This window comes from Rhinopithecus roxellana, chromosome 14 (assembly GCF_007565055.1).
Source record: "Rhinopithecus roxellana isolate Shanxi Qingling chromosome 14, ASM756505v1, whole genome shotgun sequence".
Lineage (NCBI taxonomy): Eukaryota > Metazoa > Chordata > Mammalia > Primates > Cercopithecidae > Rhinopithecus > Rhinopithecus roxellana.
The window spans coordinates 18,632,407-18,655,429 of NC_044562.1; the positions used below are offsets into that span (position 1 = coordinate 18,632,407).

Here is a 23,023-nt window from a genome sequence, read left to right on the forward strand (position 1 = left end):
GACTCTGTTCCCCCCACCCCACCCCCCAAAAAATTAATTTTTAACCAGGTATACAAACCATTCATAAATTAAAATATTGGCTGAGCTAGGAGCAGTGGCTCATGCCTATAATCCCAGCACTTGGGGAGGCCAAGGCGGGTGGATCACTTGAAGCCAGGAGTTGAAGACCAGCCTGGCTAACATGGTGAAACCCCATCTCTACTAAAAATACAAAAATTAGCCAGGTGTGGTGGCACGTGCCTGTAATCCCAGCTGCTCAGGAAGCTGAGGCAGGAGAACTGCTTGAACCCAGGAGGCAGAGGTTGCAGTGAGCCGAGATTGCACCACTGCACTCCAGCCTGGGTGACACAGCAACAACTCTCTCTCAAAAATAAAAAAATAAATAAAATAATGGCTGAGCTCTACTTGTAAACTGCGATTCCACATTCTACTCCAAACTCTTTAAGGAAATTAAGGAAAACAACAAGAATTCGAAGGGTATCAGGGGAGGTGACCAGCAAAGAGCACAATGTAAATGGAAAACAGGCCGATGAGATAAACCAAATGCTACCCAATCAACAAGTATTGGTCACTTGATGCTTTCCTATGATTCAACAGAAAACACAACCCCACCACCGCTGCCAAATATTGATGGTTTAGACCAGAAGACTAATAATGCAGAAGAGTGTTCCACCTGGGTGGGGCACATATTCCATTTCCTCCCTCTGCAGTTGAGTGAATATAAATGCAGTGGCTCCTCAGTCAGGGTGGAATGCCTCTGGGATCCTGTGGGCCAGCCCTTTAGACTCCCTCAGGCCTTCATGATACCTGTGGCCAAAAGCCCTAAAACAGGGTCTACCTTTAAGACTAACATGAGAGATAAAGGGCAAAACAACAGGAATGAAGACGTGGTCTGGGTCAAATAACCAAGAAGTCTACGGAATTTGATTCTGGAAACCTAAACAAATGGGAGGGGAAGACGACACATTCCACCAATCCTTGGAAAGGTCACAGGGTCATTCTGTATCACCCCCCAGCACCATTTATTTCTGGCAACTCGCCCACTCACACACACCACTCACATAGCTCCAGTGGGTGGTACTAAGGCCTTACATGACCACACCCCTGCTGGCCTCAACAACCTAACCGAGAGGTTAGGGAGGGGCAAGCTAGACACCAAACAGGAAGTCCAGTCTATCCAAGGGCTGAAGTTTCACGATACATACTTAAGAAATGCAGGTGGCCAGATTTTCTATCAGGTGGAAAAATCTAGTCTGCACAGAGATCATGGGGCGAATAAGCAAGGAAATGCAGTAGGAAATGGACAGTCTTAAAGGTGCCTTTATTCTTGGTTCCAGCTTTTGAGACCCAGATGCACCTCCTTCCTTTTCCCCAAAATAAAATTTTACTAAATCCCTGTTTTGTTGGAAGAAACACGAGAGTTCCAATTAATACAAAGGGCTACCTCTAAGGGCAGGGGTCAGATCTTTCTTCTCTTTACCTTTTAGAGGGCCAAACTGGCTTAGGGCAGGCTGAGAGTGGCACTGTCTTTTATTCTTCCATATACTCTGCATATCTACTTTTGGGGATGGAGATCTGAAATGTGTCATTAACAGGGGAAGAAACAAAGAAAAAATTAAAGTGTAAAAACAGTATGTCTTATTTTCACAAATTGAGAATAAAGTTCAAGATTATATAAGCAAATACAAATTAAATGTAATTTTTCCCCTGGCCATCCTAAACTCAACTCCCAAAACGATCTTGTGAAACTCCTGGTATTTCCCTTGGAAACATTTGCTCTAAAACTTGGAAGGGATATGGAAAATAAATTAAACATTATACAAATATGTAAGTATAGGAATACTGCCACACTGTCTCCTTAAACAGTCCTTTTTTAGAGTTATAAGGCATCCAGTAACAACCATTTAAAATCTGCAACTCTCTAATTTCTCTTTCAATAGTTCCTGAGAAGCTACTTACGGGAGAGTGAAGCAAGAGAGAATTTGGGCAAAACCGGTGTTTACATTTAGAGTCTCCTTTCAAGCAAAGTTGAATACTTTAGAGCCGGAAGTGCTAACAGCATACAGCTCTCATCGAGAAGGAAGAACAGTCAAGACAATCTACTGAAACCCCTTTTAGTTTCAAAGAAGGAATGCTACAGCTCCAGAAGCAACACCCAAGAATCAAACTACCTTGGGGGTACGCCAGGGGGACACCCTAGGACCTGATACAATAGTCTTGCATCCTTAACAGCAAAAAAAATGAGAGGAGGCGGTCAAGAAACAGCTAGTCTTGCAACTGCTGAATGGTAAGATGACAATTTATCATCCAAACCAGGGCAAATTGGAGAAGGAAGCGGGGCACAATGAATAAATACATCAGGACAACAGGCATAAATGTGTGCTGTCTGGGAAGTCAGGACATTTGTTCGCCCCTACTAATCTGTGACTATTTTGATTCCCTATGACTAGCCAACTTACCTGCACATGTCCACTTCTCAACCTAGCAAAGACAGAGAACCCTCTACTTACAGTAGGGTGCAGCAGGGTAACCTGCACATAAATATTTGTTAGTCCTGGTTGAAAAAAATTCCATTATTTAAAATTTTTTTTAATTGTCAGTGATGACGTAAAGAAGTCTCTCTTGGCAGTTTTTAATACCTCAAATCAGTAAGTATCTATAATGCTCGAGATTTATTGGGGACTATGCCTATGTCATGAAATAAATAATTTTTCAACTTCCCACTAACCACACTGACCCAGGCCAGGTGGGCAACTAGTTGCCATTTCTCCTACAGGCACATACTTCATCATCATCATCATTCATCCCATCCTGCTCTCACTGCTGAATAATCAGAACAGGCTGATCTAACTGGTCTCATTCCCCCAGCAGCCAGCATCTCAACATGAGTTGCTTCTTTTTTTCTCCCCACTGAACCTTTGAGCGATTTTACCCTGATTTATGCACCCCTGTATTTGAAAATTAACAATAAATGCATTTACATGTATACATGCCACTAGACAGCAAGGGCCATCTTCATGTACTCCTCACAAGGTGGGACACAATTGAAAATCAACAGAGATTATGTTTGTATGCACACATTAGTTTTAAATAAATCTGAGGTAGAAGATGTTTCTTAAAACCCAAGTAAGTGGTCTTAAAACTGACTGATAAACCTGAAACTGAGTTCTCCTGTTAAGAGATAATTTCGGCCAGGCACGGTGGCTCACGCTTGTAATTCCAGCACTTTGGGAGGTCGAGGTGGGTGGATCACGAGGTCAGGAGATCGAGACCATCGTGGCTAATACAGTGAAACCCTGCCTCTACTAAAAAATACAATAAATTAGCCAGGTGTGGTCCCAGCTACTCAGGAGGCTGAGGCAGAAGAATGGTGTGAACCCGGGAGGCAGAGTTTGCAGTGAGCCGAGATAGCCCCACTGCACTCCAGCCTGGGCGACAGTGGGACTCTGTCTCAAAAAAAAAAAAAAAAAAAAAAAAAGAGGTAATTTCACCAAGCTCTCAGCTCTGTCTCCTTTGACCACTCACTAAGACAGTCTTAGACCTAATTCCACTTTCCGTAGATTTAGGATACTCCATTAAATGGGGTATACCAATAAAATCAGTGCAGGATGAACTGGAAGGCTCTAACTTGTTGGAACATTTTTAACAACACAAAGTTCGAAAAAGCTAACTATTTTCTTCTCCACTCAACAGCTAAAATAGCTAGATATTTTAAATATTGGCTTTATTGAGATAAAATTCATATACCATACAATTTACCTATTTAAAGCATACAATTCAGCTGGGCATGGTGGCTCACATCATAATCCCAGCACTTTGGGAGGCCCAGGCGGGAGAATTGCCTGAGACCAGTTCAAGACTAGGCTGGGCAACATAGCAAGACTCTGTCTCTATAAGAAATTTAAAAATTAGGTGTGGATGTGCTCCTCTGTAGTCCTAGCTACTTGAGAGGCTGAGGAGAGACGATTACTTGAGGCCTGAAGTTTGAGGCTACAGTGAGTTATGATCACACTACTGCACTCACAGCCTCGGTGACAGAGTGAGACTTTGTCTCAAAGTATTTTGAAGCATAAAATCCAATAGTTTTCAGTATATTCAGAGTTGAGCAACCACCACCATCATCAATAAAACAGCTAGATTTTTTAAGACACTGAAGATCACTTGTAGTAAGATGAAAAAGGAATTTTATTTTTTCCTGGTTTACATGAGTATCTTAACAATCTGGCTATATCCTGGACCAAACTCTTGCCCAGAAAGGCCCTACCAGCAGTATATGAGATCATCTTGCCTTATGCATCTCAATGCAACCCTACCTGCATTAAGCATTACTACTTGTTAAAATCTCTAACAGCACCGCCCATTGTTTTATTTACATTTACTTTATTTAGCCACTATCTGATCTGGCTGTTCACTTGTCCAGTGTTTTAGCTTTTAACTTGCTTGAAAGGCAGCATGCTTTAAGGATTAAGACCATCTCTTATCAGACCCCAGTTTAAATCCCAGCTCTGCTGTTTAGTAGCAGTGTGAACCAAAATCTGGGGGTAAAACACTGACCTTCTGTATCTCAATTAGTTATAAAATTTTAACATGAATAAAATGCCTAGGGCAGCATTTGAAACATAAAAGGAGCTTACTAATAAATGACAGTTATCAATTTATATAAGCTTTTACTATACTGAGGTAAATGTCAACACTTTGGCCATCATCGCACAAATTTTTTTCACGCATTTTTCTTAGTTCTTTTCTTCTGTCACTCGACAGCAATGAAAATAAGCCTGCTTTTTCCTCCAATTGATATTCACATAAGTTTTCTTGGCCAGGAGCTCACGCCTGTAATCCCAGCACTTTGGGAGGTTGAGGCCGGTGGATCACCTGAAGTCAGGAGTTCAAGACCAGCATGACCAACATGGCGAAACCCCGTCTTTACTAAAAATACAACAATTAGCCCGGGGTGGTGGCGGGTGCCTGTAATCCCAGCTACTCGGGAGGCTGAGGCAGAAGATCACTTGAACCTGGGAAGCGGAGGCTGCAGTGAGCCGAGATCACGCCACTGCACTCCAGCCTGGGGGTCAAGAACAAGACTTGGTCTCACGCCACTGCACTCCAGCCTGGGGGTCAAGAGCAAGACTTGGTCTCAAACAAAAAAAAGTTTTCTTCTAATGTATGGTTTCTATACATTCTCCCATTTGATATATTTTCATATAAAGGGTACCTTAATTATCACAATTGATTTTCCCAAAGAATAACCAAACATTTAAAAATGTTTTGCTCTGGCCTGGGCAACATGGTGAAACCTGCAAAAACTACAAAAATTAACCGGGTGTGGTGGTGTGCACCTGTAGTCCCAGCTACTCGGGAGGCTGAGGTGGGAGATCACTTGAGCCCAGGAGGTAAGAGGCTGAAGTGAACCGTGATCGTGCCACTGAAACTCTAGCCTGGGTGACAGAGCAAGATTCTGCCTCAAAAATTATAAGAAAAAATTTTTTCTAAATAATCCTTTATTTTTCTCCACTAATGTGTGATGTTGCTTATGTAGTAGGCTCGTACGTATCTTTTACTGTGTTTCGTAAGTCAACTTCTTAAAAAACTGACAGTATTATCTGGCCAATACTACATCAATTCAACTTGGAAAAAAATTCTCATTTGTTCTTATTTAAGTCTTTTTTCACTTAATTAAATTTATACTTTTCTTGTAAAAATCTCAAATATTTATAGATTCCCTCACCTTGGGCATTTCATTTTTTATTGCTATAATGAATGAGGTTTTTGGTCAAGATTTTTCATAACCAAATGGTACCAATTATTAAATATCTTTATGTGTTATAAAACCATCTTACTTAACTTTTTCTTTTCTTTTTTAGACAGTTTTGCTCTTGTTGCCCACGTTGGAGATCTCGGCTCACTGCAACCTCCACCTCCCGGGTTCAAGCCATTCTCCTGCCTCAGCCTCCTGAATAGCTTGGATTACAGGCACACGCCATCACACCCGGCTAATTTTTTGTATTTTTAGTGGAAACGGGGTTTCACCACGTTAGCCAGGCTGGTCTCGAACTCCTGACCTCAGGTGACACACCCGCCTCGGCCTCCCAAAGTGCTGGGATTACAGGCATGAGCCACCACGCCAGGCACTAAACTCTTATTTTTAACTCCTGATTTGATTCTCTTGGTTTTCCCAGGTTTAAAATTGCGACCATCTGCAGATACTGCTATATTCCACCATTTTTTCCCACAGTTAAGTCTTTTATTCGATGTATTCTTGCACTGGCCAAGATATTATCAAACATCAGTGTTACTGGGCATCCTTGTTTTGTTTTCTGGTTTCAAGAGTTCATAAAACAAGAAGACCTGTTTAACATTGCTATCCTGGCACATATTGGGACGATATAGCCAGAGGTTAAATACTAGCTGGTGCAAACCTCTCAAGGTTCAAAATCAGGCTCTGTGGCTTATTCGCAACTTATCTTTGGGCAGACTATTTAACCTTTTGGCCTATATTTCATAATGTGTAAAATAAGCATAGTAATCTCTTTCTTCAAGCTGCAGGGATTAACTGAGATCACGTTAGTGCTTAAAACACTTACTTGGCACACAGTAAATACCAGGTTTTGTCTTCTTTAACAATTTCATATTTAATTAGTTTTGCTGGTGTTTTACTCAGAAAGTTCATGGTTTCTGTAAGTGAAACTGGGGCCAGGTGCAATGGTTCATGCTTGTCATTCTAGCACTTTGGGAGGCCACGGCAAGAGGATTGCTTGAGCCCAGGAGTTCGAGACCAATCTAGGAGACAAAATGAGATTCCCGTCTCCACAAAAAGTTTAAAAAATTATAGCTGGGTGTGGTGGCACATGCCTGTAGTCCTAGCTACTCAGGAGGCCAAGGCAGGAGGGCTGCTTAGGCCTAGGGGTTCGGGGCTACAGTAAACTCTATGACTGCGCCACTGCACTCCAGAATGGGTGATAAAGCAAAACCCCGTCTCAAAAACACATATAAAAGATAAATTGGGGCAGGGTGTAGTGGCTCACGCCTGTAATCCCAGCACTTTCAACATGGCAAAACACCATTTCTACAAAAATTAGCTGGGAGTGGTGGCTCACCCCTGTAATCCTGGCTACTCGGGAGACTGAGGCTGGAGAATCACTTGAGCTTGGGTGGAAGAGCTGCAGTGAGCAGAAAAAAAAAAGATAAATTGGAATACAATTTTTGTCCTTTGTAATGTCTTATCAGGTTGTTGTTCTTATATTTTATATTTGATTAGGTTTTTAAGAGTTTAGGCTAGTTTTTATTTATTTTTACTTTTTGAGACGATGTCTCGTTCTGTCACCCAGGCTGGAGTGCAGTGGTGTGATCTCGGCTCACTGCAACCTCGCCCGCCAGGTTCAAGCAATTCTCCTGTCTCAGCCCCCAAGCAGCTGGGGCCATAGGCGCATGCCACCACACCCAGCTAACTTTTGCATTTTTAGTAGAGACTGTACTAAACAGTTCAGTCACCATGTTGGCTAGGCTGGTCTTGAACTCCTGACCTCAGGTGATCTTCCTGCCTCAGGCTCCCAAAGTGCTGGGATTACAGACATGAGCCACCGCGCCTGGCCTAGGCTAGTTTTGTAACATTAATTTGGTATCTTTTGGTATTCTAGGATCTAGAATAAATCTAGTTTATGTTTTTTGAAACTTTTAAAGAGAACATATAATTTCTACATGGGTATATATGTTAGGAATACCATTTATATGAGAGTATATAATTTCTATGCTAACTGGGTCTGGAGTACTCCTTCCCCTATCTGGTTGGGAGGCCACAACCTTTAATATATATTTAATATATTCCATAAGTTAAGGCCAGGCACAGTGGCTTACACCTGTAATCCCGGCACTTGGCCACTTAGGGAGGCCAAGGCAAATGGATCACTGGAGCCCAGTTCTAGACCAGCCTGGGCAACAGAGTGAAACCCCATCTCTACAAAAAATACAAAAAAATTATCTGGGCATGATGGTACACACCTGTAGTCCCAGTCACTCAGGAGGCTGAGGTAGGAGGATCACTCAAGCCCAGGTTGAGGCTACAGTGAGCCAAGACTGCGCCACTGGACTCCAGCCTGGGTGATAGAGCAAGACACTGTCGCAAAAAAAAAAAAAAAAAAAAAAAAAGAAAGAAAAGAAAAAAGAAAAAAAATATATATATATATACACACACATATGGTTAACAATCTATCCGAGTGCTCTACTTCTTAAATACATACATATTTAAATGCTTACATACATTTAAAATATCCCCCGCCCCTCCCTTTTAGCTTCCATGAGGAAGGGTTGCCCTCTTCCAATTTATATATATTTAAATATTTACATATGGTTAACAATCTATTCAAGTGCTCTACTTCTTAAGACAATTCTGAAAAGCAATCGGTTCCACCTTCATTATTAGCTCTTTCAAAGTTGTGCATGACACACACATTTAGACCCAGTGTCTATGGTTACTTGGTCACTTTCTTCTGGATATACTCCTGTCTTGTTCCTCTTCCCTCTCTGTATTTATTATTCCTTCCTCTTCTCAACAATAATAAAAGCCTCCATAAAAGACAGTCTTTTGACCTTTTCAAACACCAAAGGGCATCAGCATACAATCTCGTATGCTAAGCACACTGATTCCTTCTGTCTTCCTTTCACTATGTTTAAAAAGTTGGGGACCTTCTGTAAGACTAAAAAAGAAAAAACATTCCCTGCCCCTCCCTTTCAGCTTCTGTGGGGAAGGGTTGCCCTCTTCCCATCAACTCAGTTTCCAATCACTATGTGAACAAGACCAAGACTAGCTTTTGAGTAAACGAATAGGTTAGCAACGATCTTCAAGAACAGAAATGGATGATTTTAACAATATATAAACAGAAAGTATTTACTTTGCTGTGTTCACATACAGGAAGATACTAACAGTTCCTAGTTCCTTCCTGCCTACATGGGAAGGTTAAGGCATAGGGATGCAGGCCACCGTACCTGTGACTAATGTGCCATATGAGACTCCCCCAAAGCATATTAGATAGCTATAATGAACACAAGTAAAAGGATCCTATAAAGACATCAAAATGAAGGCAGGCGCAGTGGCTCATGCCTGTAATCCCAGCACTTTGGGAGTCCAAGGTGGGCAGCTCACTTGAGGCCAGGAGTTCAAGACCAGCCTGGCCACCTGTAATCCCAGCTACTCAGGAGGCTGAGGCACGAGAATCACTTGAATCCAGGAGGCAGAGGTTGCAGTGAGCCAAGATCCTGCCACTGCATTCCAGCCCAAGTAACAGAGAGAGACTCTGTCTAAAAAAAAAATTAAATTAAAAAGCAAAACCATCAAAATGACTTTAAGTCCTAGAAAAATATTCCAATTTAAACTGTACGATTTAATATTTTCAGACAATCTCAAATATGGAAGAACCATGCATTCTTTCAGCAATCCTATCCTGCCCCATCCTTATCTAAGACATTTAATAGAATCCTACTAAAAAAGGAAATAGTTAATAAATGGATGGTAGCTTCTAGAAATCAACACATAGCTCGGACTCTGTCTGGCAATCAACATCAAGTGCAGTCTCATGATTTGTAGATTCCATCTTTTCCTTTTATGGAAAAATCGTACTTTTAACTTTCCTAATTTTCTTGCATGGCTCCACTTTATCACAACTCCTCAAAGATCATTGACAGCAACTCAGTCATGAGAAATGAAAGTTCTCTGTGTCCTGAGACATCAAACATCCTGACCAGGAGACTTGATTTCATCTGTTTCTGTATCAGAAATGTCCTACGTTCCAGGATGATGCTACATTCCAGTATCCCGTGGTAGAGGCAGCATGGTAGGTTGCAAGTTCAAGCTCTGTGACTTGGGTTTCAAATCTAGGACCCCTTTCTACATGTATAACTTCAGTACAATTACATAATTTGCTTGCTTTTCTCCATTACTCACCTAAAAGTATGAGGACAAAATTTGATATTAAAAAGGGCTATTAAAAGATTAAACGAGGTAAACTATTCACAGAGGTCTTAATTTATCAGCAGCTAACATACATGTGCTATGTTAGCAATTATTTATTCTTTTTATCACATTCCTCCTGTTCACACAGGCAGAGAATCTGTATGCCTTTGTGCTATTTTCTTTTTCTTTTTTTGAAGACAGTCTCGTTCTGTCACCCAGGCTGGAGTGCAATGGTGCAACCTCGGCTCACTGCAACCTCCACCTCCCAGGTTCAAGCGATTCTCATGCCTCAGCCTCCCAAGTAGCTGGGATTACAGGTGTGCATCACCACACTCAGCTCATTTTTTGTATTTTTAGTAGAGACAGGGTTTCACCATTTTGCCCAGGCTGGTCTCAAACTCCTAAAAGCTCCAAGGGATCCACCCACGTCAGCCTCCCAAAGTGCTGGAATTACAGGTGTGAGCCACACCACCAGGCCCTCTTTATGCTATTTTCATACTGAATTGGTATGTGGCGGTGATGCTGATTGGAACCTCTTATTTCAGCAACTTCAGGTCACACTGAAGACAAACTGGAGGATAAAAGAAACAAACTGAGAAACAATCCATGGCTAGAAAACTCAAATGCCTCAGTAGTGCCATTAATAAACGAAGTAGCGAGCTGTGTTTAAGATAATGGGAACCCCTGGCCAAACAATGCCACGAGGGCACGGACAGGGCAGGCCAAGACATACGCTGAGTTCTTTTTCCTCCTACCCTCTAATCTCCTGCCCAGGGCTTCCAGTGGCTAGACCCAACCAAAGCCCAATCAGCAGGCAGGGGGTTCTGGGTGCCCTGGTGATAGAGCGGCTCTCCAAGGACAGTGTGGGGTGGGGCACTAAGAGGAGGAGAAGGGTCTGGGAGGTGAGACAACTGGAGGATCAACACAAAGACAACACACTGCAGGAACGTACAGATGAGGACACACCTGCTGCAGAAGGGGCAGCAGGATTTCTGTGATGTGGCTTTGGAGAGTAAAACTTACTCCCCCAAGAATGTTGAATCAGAGACTTGCTTGTCTTCCTGTTTTTGGGGGAGGTTCAACCTTAAAATTTAAATGGGGTGGGTTCAGGAAGCCCAAAGCAGAGAAATGAAAATAAAGTGTCTAAACCAGAAAGGAAAAAAAAAAAAAAAAGATAATGGGAAATCAGGCTCCAACTATTGTAAATCCCCTGTAAATGTCCCTTTTCTTAGGTCAGGACACAAAACTAAACCCGCAAAGGCAATATAATACACTGAGAATGGGCAAACTCACCAAACCTGCAGACACGTGGATAAAACAGGAAACAGTAACTTTTTAAAAATTTTAATGAATTAAAACTACAAGAAAGCTAAATTAATAGGTTACAGGTATCAATGTATTTGTATTTAATTACAAGTTTATAAAGAATAAAAAAAAAAAGGCTTGAATAGCCGCTAAAGTATTCATTCTTTTCTTTAACAAAACTGAAAATTAAGAAAGTTAAAAAAGAATAGTTTTAAAACTACACAATAATATAGTATAAAGCTCGGCAACCGAGAGTCCACTTGCAACTGATACAAAACAACTTTAAGTGGCTCCTTTTCGCTATTTTTAAAACTTACTATTTCAGAGGGCTGAGATCACAACAAATGATACATCCAACTAGAGATCAAGAGTCCAGCTTTACTTGGAGGTTACTTAAACACTTCCACAGTCTTAAAATATTTTTCAAAGTACGTATAGTACAGCAGAAAGAATTTGAGACTTCAACCATCATAAAAGCTAAAATGTACTGGGCACTTAGAGCACACTAGCAGACACACTATGCATGGCATTCTTACTGAATCCTCACAGCTACTTTATGTATAGGTTCTATTATTGCTCTGTAACAAATGAGAAAGCTGAGGAAAAACAGGCATTAAACACCCTGCCCAACAACACATAACCAGGATTTAAATCCAGAATGGCCAGAGCCCCTCCCACCTCTTTTCTACACTGAGCTTTAGTTTTCTCACTTATACAACAGTTTGGGGCTGGGCAAGGTGGCTCATGCCTGTAATCCCAGCATTCTGGGATGCTGGTACAGGAGGATCACTTCAGCCCAGGAGTTTAAGGCCAGCCTCGGCAATATAGTGAGATCCCATCTCTACAGAACACATTTTTTAAATAGAAAAATGAAAGTTTGTATCGTATATTCTCACTCTAACATAAGTTTATAAATTCATGTAACCTTGTAGTATCTCTCAATGCTGAATTATTTTCGTAGTTCATAAAAAGCATTAAGAAATAAAACAGAAAATATCAGAATGCATTATATGTAGTAAGACCTAAGTACTGTTTCATGAAATTTCTTTTTCAGTTTTGAGAGTGTGTGTTATATATATGTCTTGGGTCACTGATCAAAAACATAATTTCTCACTGCAGGCTGAAATAAAAAAAAAAAAAGTTTGGAAAGCCACTACAATCTTAGTTGAATTTCAACTGATAAAAAATTATCATCCCAATTAGCAAGTAAATGCTTTGAATGCCATACTAATAAATATGCAAATAAGAGGGTTTCTCAAACTGTGTTCCAGTAGAACCTTTCTTCAAGATGTTTGTGGGTATTTCCTGGGGGGAGGGGGTGTTCTTTCGACCAAATACACTTGAAGGAAGGAAATATAATGTGCAGTATTTCTCAACTTGCCAATACACACTACTAAAAACTCTGACAAGCTCTGCAGAAAAACAGTAACACAATCACCACCAAAAAGAAAAATCTATTTAACTACGTTTAACCCAGTGTTTTCCCAAGTTAAAATCTCACCCTGGAAGCTCTCCTATAAACAATCTCTCGTAAGACTGGCATTCTACAAAACACAATTTGGAAAACACGGCTTTATGTGGAACTTATCTGGGAAAAGGGGATCCTCCAATTATCATAGTATGTAAATCACTTTCAAATAAGCACAAATATAGCTGAAATAAAAAGATAAACAGAAAAAAACTGTATTTTTGTTAAGTATTTCATCTCTGCTAAGCAAGTTTTCTTTTTCTTTTTTCTTGAGATGGAGTTTCCTTGTTGCTCAGGCTGGAGTGCAGTGGCAGGATCTTGGCTCACTGCAACCTCCACCCCCAGGGCTCAAGCAATTCTCCTGCCTCAGCCTTCTAAGTAGCTGGGATTACAGGCACCTGACACCATGCCCAGCTAATTTTTGTATTTTTAGTAGAGACAGGGCTTTGCCATGTTGGCCAGGCAGGTCTTGAACTCCTGACCTTAAGTGATCTGCCCACCTTGGCCTCCCAAAGTGCTGGGATTACAGGCATGAGCCACCATGCTGACTGCAAAAGTTTTCTCATACTCTATCCTGGCTAACATGGTGAAACCCTGACTCTACTAAAAATACAAAAAAATTAGCCAGGTGTGGTGGTGGGTGCCTGTAGTCCCAGCTACTCGGGAGACTGAGGCAGGAGAATGACGTGAACTCGGGAGGTGGAGGTTGCAGTGAGCAGAGATCGCGCCACTGCACTCGAGCCTGGGCAACAGAGCAAGAATCCTTCTCAAAAAAAAAAAAAAAAAAAGTTTTATCATACTACTACATAGCTGTATCATTTAGTATTTATAGAAAGAACGTATTATTATACTCTGAAAACATGAGGTGGGAAAAGGGGAGAGAAGATAAATTTTAAAAGGTAAAAAACAAAAAACCTCTATTCAAATAAATTACAATCTAGAGACATGAAACTTACATACATATGAAAAACCTGTAACTCACCAATGCTGAATAGCGATGAAACCATACTGTAACTAGAGATGGAAGTCAAAAGAGTATCTACCTGGGTCACGTTAATGGCCTGAGTTTCTGTCTCCCTGCTATAGAATTCAAAAGTAAATGAACTGGCTGGCTGATCATATGCCATCAAAGCAGGAAAAAACTTGTTTACCGAGAGCTCCTTGAGGCCCGGTCTTTAGAACACTACCTAGCACAAGGGGCATTAAAAACTGCTTAAGCCTGGTGTGGTGGCTCATGCCTGTAATCCCAGCACTTTGGGAGGCGGAGGTGGGCGGATCACAACGTCAGGAGTTCGAGACCAGCCTGGCCAAGATGATGACACCCCATCTAAAATTAGCCGTGCAAGGTGGCGCACACCTGCAATCCCAGCTACTCGGGAAGTTGAGGTGGGAGAATCACTTGAACCTGGGAGGCGGAGGCTGCAGTGAGCTGAGATCGCGCCATTGTACTCCAGCCTGGGCAACAGAGTAAGACTCCGTCCTGAGAAAAAAAAAAAACTACTTGTGGACCAAATTAATAATAGACATTTCAGGAGTTATGAATGCTAATGGGTGGTGAATATCCCCTTTATGTCTTACCAGTGACAGAATCCCGAGCTGCCAAGAACCCTGTGATCTAAGCCAGGATGCCACCTTTACATAGGTAGGGGATTAATACCAACTACAGCCAAAGCATGTTCTTTACATCCCCAAATTTGAGTCTACATTTTTGGTCCTTTCTTTCCCACTCTCATTGCCTTTGGTTAACATCTTTCCTTCCCCTAAAACAAATAGCTCACAGAACTTTACAACAGTTGTGACAACGAAACTGATGTGAGGCTTGAGGATTTGTTAATAAATAGCCTGACTTACTAAGATTGTACTTTACAAACATAAAACATTTAGTTCTTAACTACTTATTCATAAGCACAAAGGTAGAAAATTTGAAAATACACATTTCGATGTTATTCTCTTTACCCTAAGCAGAGAACTTCAGTACTATGAAATAACACTAGGCATCTGACCAAATGGGAGAAAAAAGGTTAAAGCACAGTCACATGTCATAAAGTACTCAGACAGACTGTAAGACCACCAGCAAAAGGGGAGGGAACCAGTGCAGGAGAAAAAGGCAAGTCAGAAGCCTACATACAAATCACTGAAAATAAGGGCAAGAGAACATGAGGGGTTTTCAATCTGGGACCCCTGGTGTAATAATGGGATGACTGAAGCCCAGAGAGATGGAGTTACTTGTCTAGAGTGACAACATAATTAGTCACGGAGTCAGGACCCAGTCCAGAGCTTTTGATTCCCAGGCTTCTGTGTTTCCCACTGTAACACAGGCCTCCCATCTTCTCTACAAGAATAATGTGGAAATTAAATACTATCTACTGGCCTAACTAAACTATAAGCCACTTATCAAATTATGACTATACAACTAAAGCATTTGTAATAAACCATCTCTTTTAGATTATAACATGTGGTTACTGCTTGGAAATCTATTAAAATCCAAATTAGGATCTATTTATAAACCTTCATTCTAAAATACTAATTCAAAACTACTCAGCAAGGAAAATAAAATGATTTCATATGAGGGAGTCATACCCTATTTCAGGGAGCACATATTTTGAAGTAAGGCAGACCTGAGTTCGAACTCTGGCTCAACTGTGCAATGTTTGTGTTATCCTGGACAAACCCCTCACTTTGGTTTCCTATCAATAATGATGTTGGGGACAATACTACCTAAGAGGTTTGCCCAACATTTAGTGGACCTAAATGGTAATTTGTTCCCCCAAGCTAACTAATTTTTGTCAATTTCCCTTGATTCTTCGCCTATTTCAACTTTGAACTTCATACACCCCTCCCAAATGACTTGCCAGCTACATCACAAATATTATGAATATTAGTATATTAAACCTTAAAAAAGAATTATATGACAAAGAGCATTTAATATATTTTGAATACAACCTTTGTAAATGTTAGTAAAAAGATTCAAAAGGAGACATTACTGCATAAAGTATGATACTTAATTCAAGTAAACTGGACAAAGAATGAAGAAAATCAGGCTCCAGATTCAGTCCTGTGGCTAATAAGCCATACAACCCTAGGAAAGAGACTTCACTTTGCAGAAAGCTACACCTGTTACCGCTCAAAGTGAACCAAACTCTGCTCTAGTTATGGTGGGCCTCAGTGTTCCCACCTGCAGAAAGAACCATTCTGCCCAGGTTGTCTCTGAAGTTCTAAAGTTTCTCCCACCTGGAAAAGCCTATCCTCGGCATCACACAACTTATGTCTAGGCATCTGATATATGGCAGCACATCAGATGTAGCAACTCAATTAATTGTCCTACAACCCTCTCAGATATTGTCTATTATTACCGTCCAAGGAATTCAAGCTAGACAGAAGGAACTTAAGGTTATAGAGCCCACAGCAGAGGAATGAGGGTTCAAAATCTAGGCAGTCTGGCTGCACCTGTGCTTTTAACCACTAGCTAACACTGCCTCTCCAAATTCTATAAATCTAAGAGTGGGCCTTAACTACAGACATGTAAACAGAAACCTGTTCAAGTATTTCTTCCTAGTGTCTCAATACAGCTGACATATAATCTACTGTGAAAGGAGACAACAGTGACTAACATGTTAACAGTCGGTACCCTGTAAAGAGCAAGTTACAGTTCATTAGACAAGGTCAAAGTAGGAACTTAATTAAGATAAAGCTACACAATGTATATTCTGTTTCTCAAACATATTACCAAAATAAAGTGTGTGTTTTTTTAACAGTATCATACTTTCTTGGTCCTCAACAATTTTTGCTAGATAATGCTCCCAAAGAATAATTACCATATAAAACCAAACTGCCACTAAATAATGGCTAGATTTTCTCCATCTTTGAAAATATGCATATGAACACACACACACGAACAAGCAAACACAATCTATAACTTAAAACACTATATTCTGAGTACCAAGACAAAAGCTATTAAAGATCATACAAATAGGCATGCACTGGATATGGTCAACATAAATGGCCAAGGCAGGATTTACCTCCCTCCTTTGGAGCCACTTCACACCCGAATGACCTCTTGCAATTCTCTGCATGCCATTCTCCCTTCCTCTGCAGGCTTGACATCACAGCTGCTATAAACCACAATTCTGCTGTCCCTCACCCCTTCTGTTTTAAAAGTTAAAAGCACTGTGGGACCGGGAAGCTCAGTGAAACAGAAATGGCACAACGAAGGACCACAATGCACCCCACCCGCCAAAAATGCAGATGGCAACAAGCTGTTAACCTGATTTCATCACCACCAGTCTATGATCTGCCACCTAGGCCCGCAGTAACTCTTCTCATAATCCTTGGAGGGCCTGAGAAACAGAGGCAGAAAGAACACTGATCATTTTATTCACAGACCTGTCTACTCTACAAATGGTGATGGCAGAAATATTTGCTTCACCTTACTCTACCCCCATATTCTGGACTGCAGAGATTAGGGGAGTTGAGGACAGTTTCTCCTTCTCAATGCAAGACTCCCTTGCAGGAGAATTTTTTAAAAAGTGGTTGGGATCTGGTCGGAGAGTCAGTAAGAGCACATAATGTAAGAACTCTCACACGGTTCAATTCCTTCTGTAATTAAAGAAGGCTCTAATACAAGTCTTCTCACAATGGCCAAAAGATACTGATGAACAAATTGCTACGCAATTTTAGATTACTTGACTTCATAATGTCAGTCTTTACACCTCAGTAATAACAAGTCACAAGTAATTTAACTCAGAGATTCAGAGATTTGGTCTTTTTTCACACAATTTTATCACACAACAAAGTGTGTAAAAAAAAGTCTATCAAAGGTTTTCTGTTATCCATATTAATCCACCTTCCACAGTCCCATTTCTGTAACATGTAAAGACATTCATAAAACCAAATGCCCAATTAAAAGGAGCAATGAAAAAGAGAAAATGAATTTTTATTTTTATTATTTTATAGATATGTTTTCTGAGATGGGGTATCACTCTGTCACCCATGCTGGAATGCCGTGATCATAGTTCACTGAGGCTGCAAATTCCCAGACTCAGGCAATCCCTCCTGCCTCAGCCTCTTCAGTAGCTAAGACAACAGGCACACACACCACCATGCCCAGCTAATTTTTTTATTTTTGTAGATATGGGGTCTTGCTATGTTGCTCAGGTCAGCCTCCAACTCTTGGGCTCAAGCAATCCTCCCACCTTGGCCTCCCAAAGCATTGGGATTATAGGAGTGAGCTACACCCCTCGTCCTGAACTTTAAAAGTAGGGCTGGAGGTCGGTGTGGTGGCTCACGCCTACAATCCCAGGGCTTTGGGAGGCTGGGGCAGGAGGACAGCATAAGACCAGGAGTTCAAGACCAGCCTGGGCAACAGAACAAGATCCCATCTCTTTTAATTAAAACATTTTTTAAATTAAAAAATAAAATAGAGCTGGAATAGAAACAATGCCAGAAAGGTAACCAAAAGACAATACCTAAAACGAAATTCCGTCCTACTATTCAATTTTATTTTGGGAGGGTGGGGTTGGGGAAGTTGGATTTGTGTATTTTCATGGCAGATGGCAAAACTGTGAGTGATTAGTCATCAATCTGGAAAAAAGGCTCTTGGGAAAGTATGGCAGTAACTAAAGAAATCTATAATCCCACAAAAGTTGATCAAAACAGAAAACTTTAGTACATATTCCAAAATAATAAAGACCCTGTGTGGCATACATATTTGCAATATACAAATATTCAAAAAAAATCAAGTTACCAAACCCCATACTTACACTGGACTTTATTAGCAGTTTTTCTATATCAACTTTAGGAAACATACATAGCCTTACTCAGTATCTCACTTTATACGTGATGAAACAAAAACAGAGATCTTATTAATACACCTTAGAATGTAAAATACATGGGAAAAAACTGACTTAATACAAGAACCTGAAGTAGAAAATGCTGATGAAGGGAAGTAAGCTGCCTTGAAATTAAAATACAAATATTCAGGCGGGCTTGGACGCTCACACCCGTAATCCCTGCACTTTGGGAGGACAAGGCAGGATTACTCGAGCCCAGCAGTTCAAGACCAGTCTGGGCAACATGTCAAGATCCGGTCTCTATAAAAATACAAAAATTAGACGGATGTGATGGTACAAGCCTGTGGTCCCATCTATGGGAGGCTGAAGTTGGAGGATGGCTTGAGCCTAGGAGGTTGAGGTTGCAGTGAGCCGTGTTCGCACCACTGCACTTCAGCCTGAGCAACAGAGAACCTGTCTCAAAAACCAAAACCAAGAAAGCAAATACCACCCATTTGTTATAGTAACAAACCATTTCATGAAATATTCTATGCTGATATTCAGCCTGAATCTTCGTGATATCATGGTCAAAAAATAGTTACCCTATATGGATGGCCCTAGTGTAGAGACTATTTTTCAGGAGCGAAGTGGGGGGTGGGAAGGGATACTGCATCGCCGTCTGTGGGGGATGGTATACCAGCCATGACCGTAATCTTTTGACAGCATCCCTTTAGAAGTCCATTCACTCCTATAGCAGAGATCTGTGTGCTTTCTTCCTCTTCCATACCTCATGACAACACACATCCTGCCAATGAAAACTTTATTCAACAAACAAGAGGATCCAAGTCTTACAAAGTAATAAATGTACTTCAAGCAAGAAGCTTTTAGAAAAAGTTCTGTCCACACTAGTAGTTATTAAGCCTAACTACTGCATTTCATCTGAGGTAAATAATACAACTTTGTCAGGAAAACATAACACGCTTAAAAGATTTCCATTGTTGAGTAAAAATTTTTTATATAAAGATATTTAATGATAAGAAAAGCTTAGGGATATGTGTGTGTATACATACGCATACAATATATTTCATTATGCAGAAAAAAAAATACACAGAAAAAGACTGGAAAGGAAATACGCGAAAATGTTAACAGCAACCAAATCTAAGTGGTTAAGATTATAGAAAATGTTATAAAGATTTTCTAGTACTCCCTGAATTTTGCAAGCTTTGACAAAGATCATGTATTATTTTGAAATGCAGAAAAATTTTAAACTGCAAAAAGGTGGCATTCACTCGTAAACAAATGCATGCTTACAAAACTTAGGCCCTAAGCTGCTTTCACAGATTGTATATTCTAAATTTCAAATACAGCTGCTAATTACTTCCTAGCAATTTGAAGAAACTACAAAATAAAGCTAAACACTTTCACTTCCGGCTCTACTATAAAGATCTCGCAATAAAATTAAAATAAAAACAAAGTTTTACCTTTCTACAAAAAGGTCTACGTCCGGTTTTCTACAGAATATTAGTAACTTTTTTTAAAATCGTCAATTTGTTACTTTACACAAATGCCACCTCAAAGAAGGTAGGTTTAGCTTAGTAACTCCAAAGTACAGACGCCTAATACAAAGTGCAAGAAGTTTTTATGCATTTTAGCGAACGCACAACCAGAAACACCTTCTGTGTGCAGATGGGCTTATTTTATATACACCTTTTCATTACCTCTTAAGAGCCTGACATCTAATGAAGCTTTCTGCAAAGGTACTTTGCTTAGCTTGGGCATGGATTTACTTGAATATCTGGGAAGCTGTCAAAATCGATCTGAAACTGCATTATATTCAAGGCACAGAATGTCAACTCCTGACTGGGCCTCCTTCTCTCTTCTTTCACAAGAGCGCCTTTAATATCCCCTAGCCTACATTTCCGGGCTCATGAGTCACTGAGAAATGAGCTCTAAGTTTCTCTTAGAATGCTGCTCAAATAGCTCCTCTACAGCATTCAAGGATCTGGCCCCAAAATACCTCTTTAGCCCAATAGCCCCCGCCCTCTGCACCACGCCAACAAACGGAATTATCCATGATTTCTAGGCTTTGTCTTCTCGTTTTTGCTGCCCCTTCCACACATTTGTTCTGCAACCCTCCTCTCCTAAATCCCATCAGGCCTTCGAGACTCTGATCAGCACCCCCCGCCCAGGAAGCCTTCCAGGTTTCTGCTAGGCAGAAGTGATCGGTTCGGTTTTTCCGGGTGCCCTTCCAGCACTTTGTCGTTCTTTCACCAGGACTTATCACCTCCTTCCCGGTATCGCAGTTATTTGTGTACTCGTCTTATCTCCCACACCAGAGCCTAAGCTCCTCGGGGGAGGGGACCGGGGTCCGCTTCACCTTTGAATCCCTCCGGCGCGGGTCGACTACGGCGCCTGCACGCAGTCTGCGCTCCGGCTGGTTCCACTGAACTCAAGAACGCTCCGACCGCACAATTCCTAACCAGAAATCAGTTAAGCGTTTTCCTGAATTCATCACAACGCTGGTATCTGCCTCCCGACAACAGGAAGTTTACCAGGGGCGGGAGCGAGGCGCCGGAGCCCGGGTGCAGCCGGTGACAGTTGACCCGGCCCGCACTTCCCCGCCCTCCCGACTCCGGCTCGGACCACCCCGCGCCGCCAGCCCCGCCTGAGAACCACGGAGGGGGCGGCAGGAGCGCCTGGACCGCAGGCCCCCGGGCGCCCCACGCCGGCGAAGGCGAAGGGAGCGTCTCAGCGAGGGCTGGGGCCGAGCTGGGAGGAGAGGGCAGGCCGGGCCCGGCTGCTCCCGCGGGCTCCGGGGCCCAGCTGGGCCGGGGCCGCCGCCACCCAAGAAAATGGAGGCAAACCCGGGGCCGGTGAGGGCCCGGCGGGGCAGGCGGAAGCCGGGCAGTCGTCCGCACCACGAGCAGGACTGGGTCGGGGGTCACTCACGGGGCTGGGCCGGGCGTTCCCTTCTCTGCCCCCGCGTCGTCGCCGTCGCCGTCCTCGGCCACCGCCGCCGCCGCCTCGGGCTGCTCGTTCGGTCCCCGCGGCGTGGCTCGGACGCTCGGTCCCTCCGTTGTCTTCCGCCCGCTCCTGCTCCCGGCGACGGGCTCCCGCGGCGGCGGCTGCGCGGGCGGACGGCGGCCCAGGGGCTCCCGCGGCTGCCGCCGCGCTGCTGCGTTCACTCGGGTTGCTGCTGCTGCTGTGGGGCCCGGCGCCGACTTAAGTCTTCGCCTATGCCCCCGCCCCGGCGCCTGAAGGTTCTGTGTTTCCCAGGCCGCGCCGCTCCCCGATCCCCTCGCCCCACTCGCGGCCCGAGCCCGGCTTTGACGTGCGCACTGCGCAGCCTCCGAGGACGCGGCGTCGGGCGGCGCCGCAACGCCCCCTTCCGCCTTGGGCGCCCCCGAGCGGCTGGCGGACTCAGGGCGCCGCGAGTTGGCGCGAGGCCTGAACGGGAGGGGCCGAAGAGAAAAGTACAAGCCAGCCCCCGCAGTTCCTCTTCCTCCGCCGCAGCTTTCAAGGCGGGGCTCAGCCCCTTCTCCTCCGCCTGAGCGCTCTTCCCGCGGGAATCGCACGCCCACTTTGAACGACCACTTCCTCAACTCTTCAGGCTTAATTCTGCGAAAGACCTGGATCCCGTTTTGCGCAGACCGATTCTTTCTTGCTTGCGAGGAGCAGATCATTTTAGCATCCAGGGGCACACAGCATAGAAAGTGCCGGAACGTTCCAGATTAATGGGAACATTCCTATTTAAATCAGCAACCTGGATTTACATCCTGCTCCACCATTTGCTGTCTACGGGCTGTTTCACGTCCCTGTGCCTGGATTTCCTCACATGTTAGAAAAAAAAGAAGTATATAATAATATAGTGGTACCAGCCACGGGCTTCTGAGGATGAAGGGGACAGTGCATTGCAAAGCTCTGACAAGCCTGGCACATACAAATGCCATATGTGTGTATTTTTGTTTCTTTATTTTTAATGTGTAATGAACTAATTTTTAATGTTTAATGAACTATTTTTTTAGCGCCTCCTGTACGCCAGGGGAATGGGCAGTGAGCGAAACAGTCCCTGCCCCTAGCGCAAACAGTTGACAAATTGACTAATAAACTTACAGGTATTTATAATACTGGACAGTTAGGCCAGGCGCGGTGGTTCACGCCTGTAATCCCAGCACTTTGCGAGGCCGAGGTGGGCGGATCACGAGGTCAGGAGTTCAAGACCAGCCTGGGCAACACGGTGAAACCCTGTCTCTACTAAAAGTACAAAAAAAAAAATTAGCCGGACATGGTGGCGGGTGTCTGTAATCCCAGGTACTTGGGAGGCTGAGGCAGGAGAATCGCTTGAACCCGAGAGGCGAAGGTTGCAGTGAGCGGAGACCGCGCCATTGCAGCGAGACTGTCTCCAAAAAGGAAGCAAAAAAATACTGGACAGTTGAAAACACCACTGGGTGAGGAGGGGAGAGAAAGCAGGGTGTTGTTATTTACAGTGCTCCTTCAGGAAGCCGCTTCCTTCAGGAGAGAGAGGCTTCCTGAAGGAAG

The 23,023-nt window shown here is 42.8% G+C and overlaps 1 protein-coding gene across 1 annotated transcript in view; it reads right to left on the reverse strand.

Annotated features, from left to right (window-relative positions):
- The window catches only part of CAB39 (calcium binding protein 39), a 109,590-nt gene extending 87,764 nt beyond the window's left edge, over positions 1-21,826 (reverse strand). The window contains exon 1 of the mRNA XM_010355798.2: positions 21,434-21,826. The gene's annotated coding sequence lies outside the window, so the exon portion shown is untranslated. The remainder of the gene's footprint in view (positions 1-21,433) is intronic.
- Positions 21,827-23,023: the final 1,197 nt, after the last annotated feature.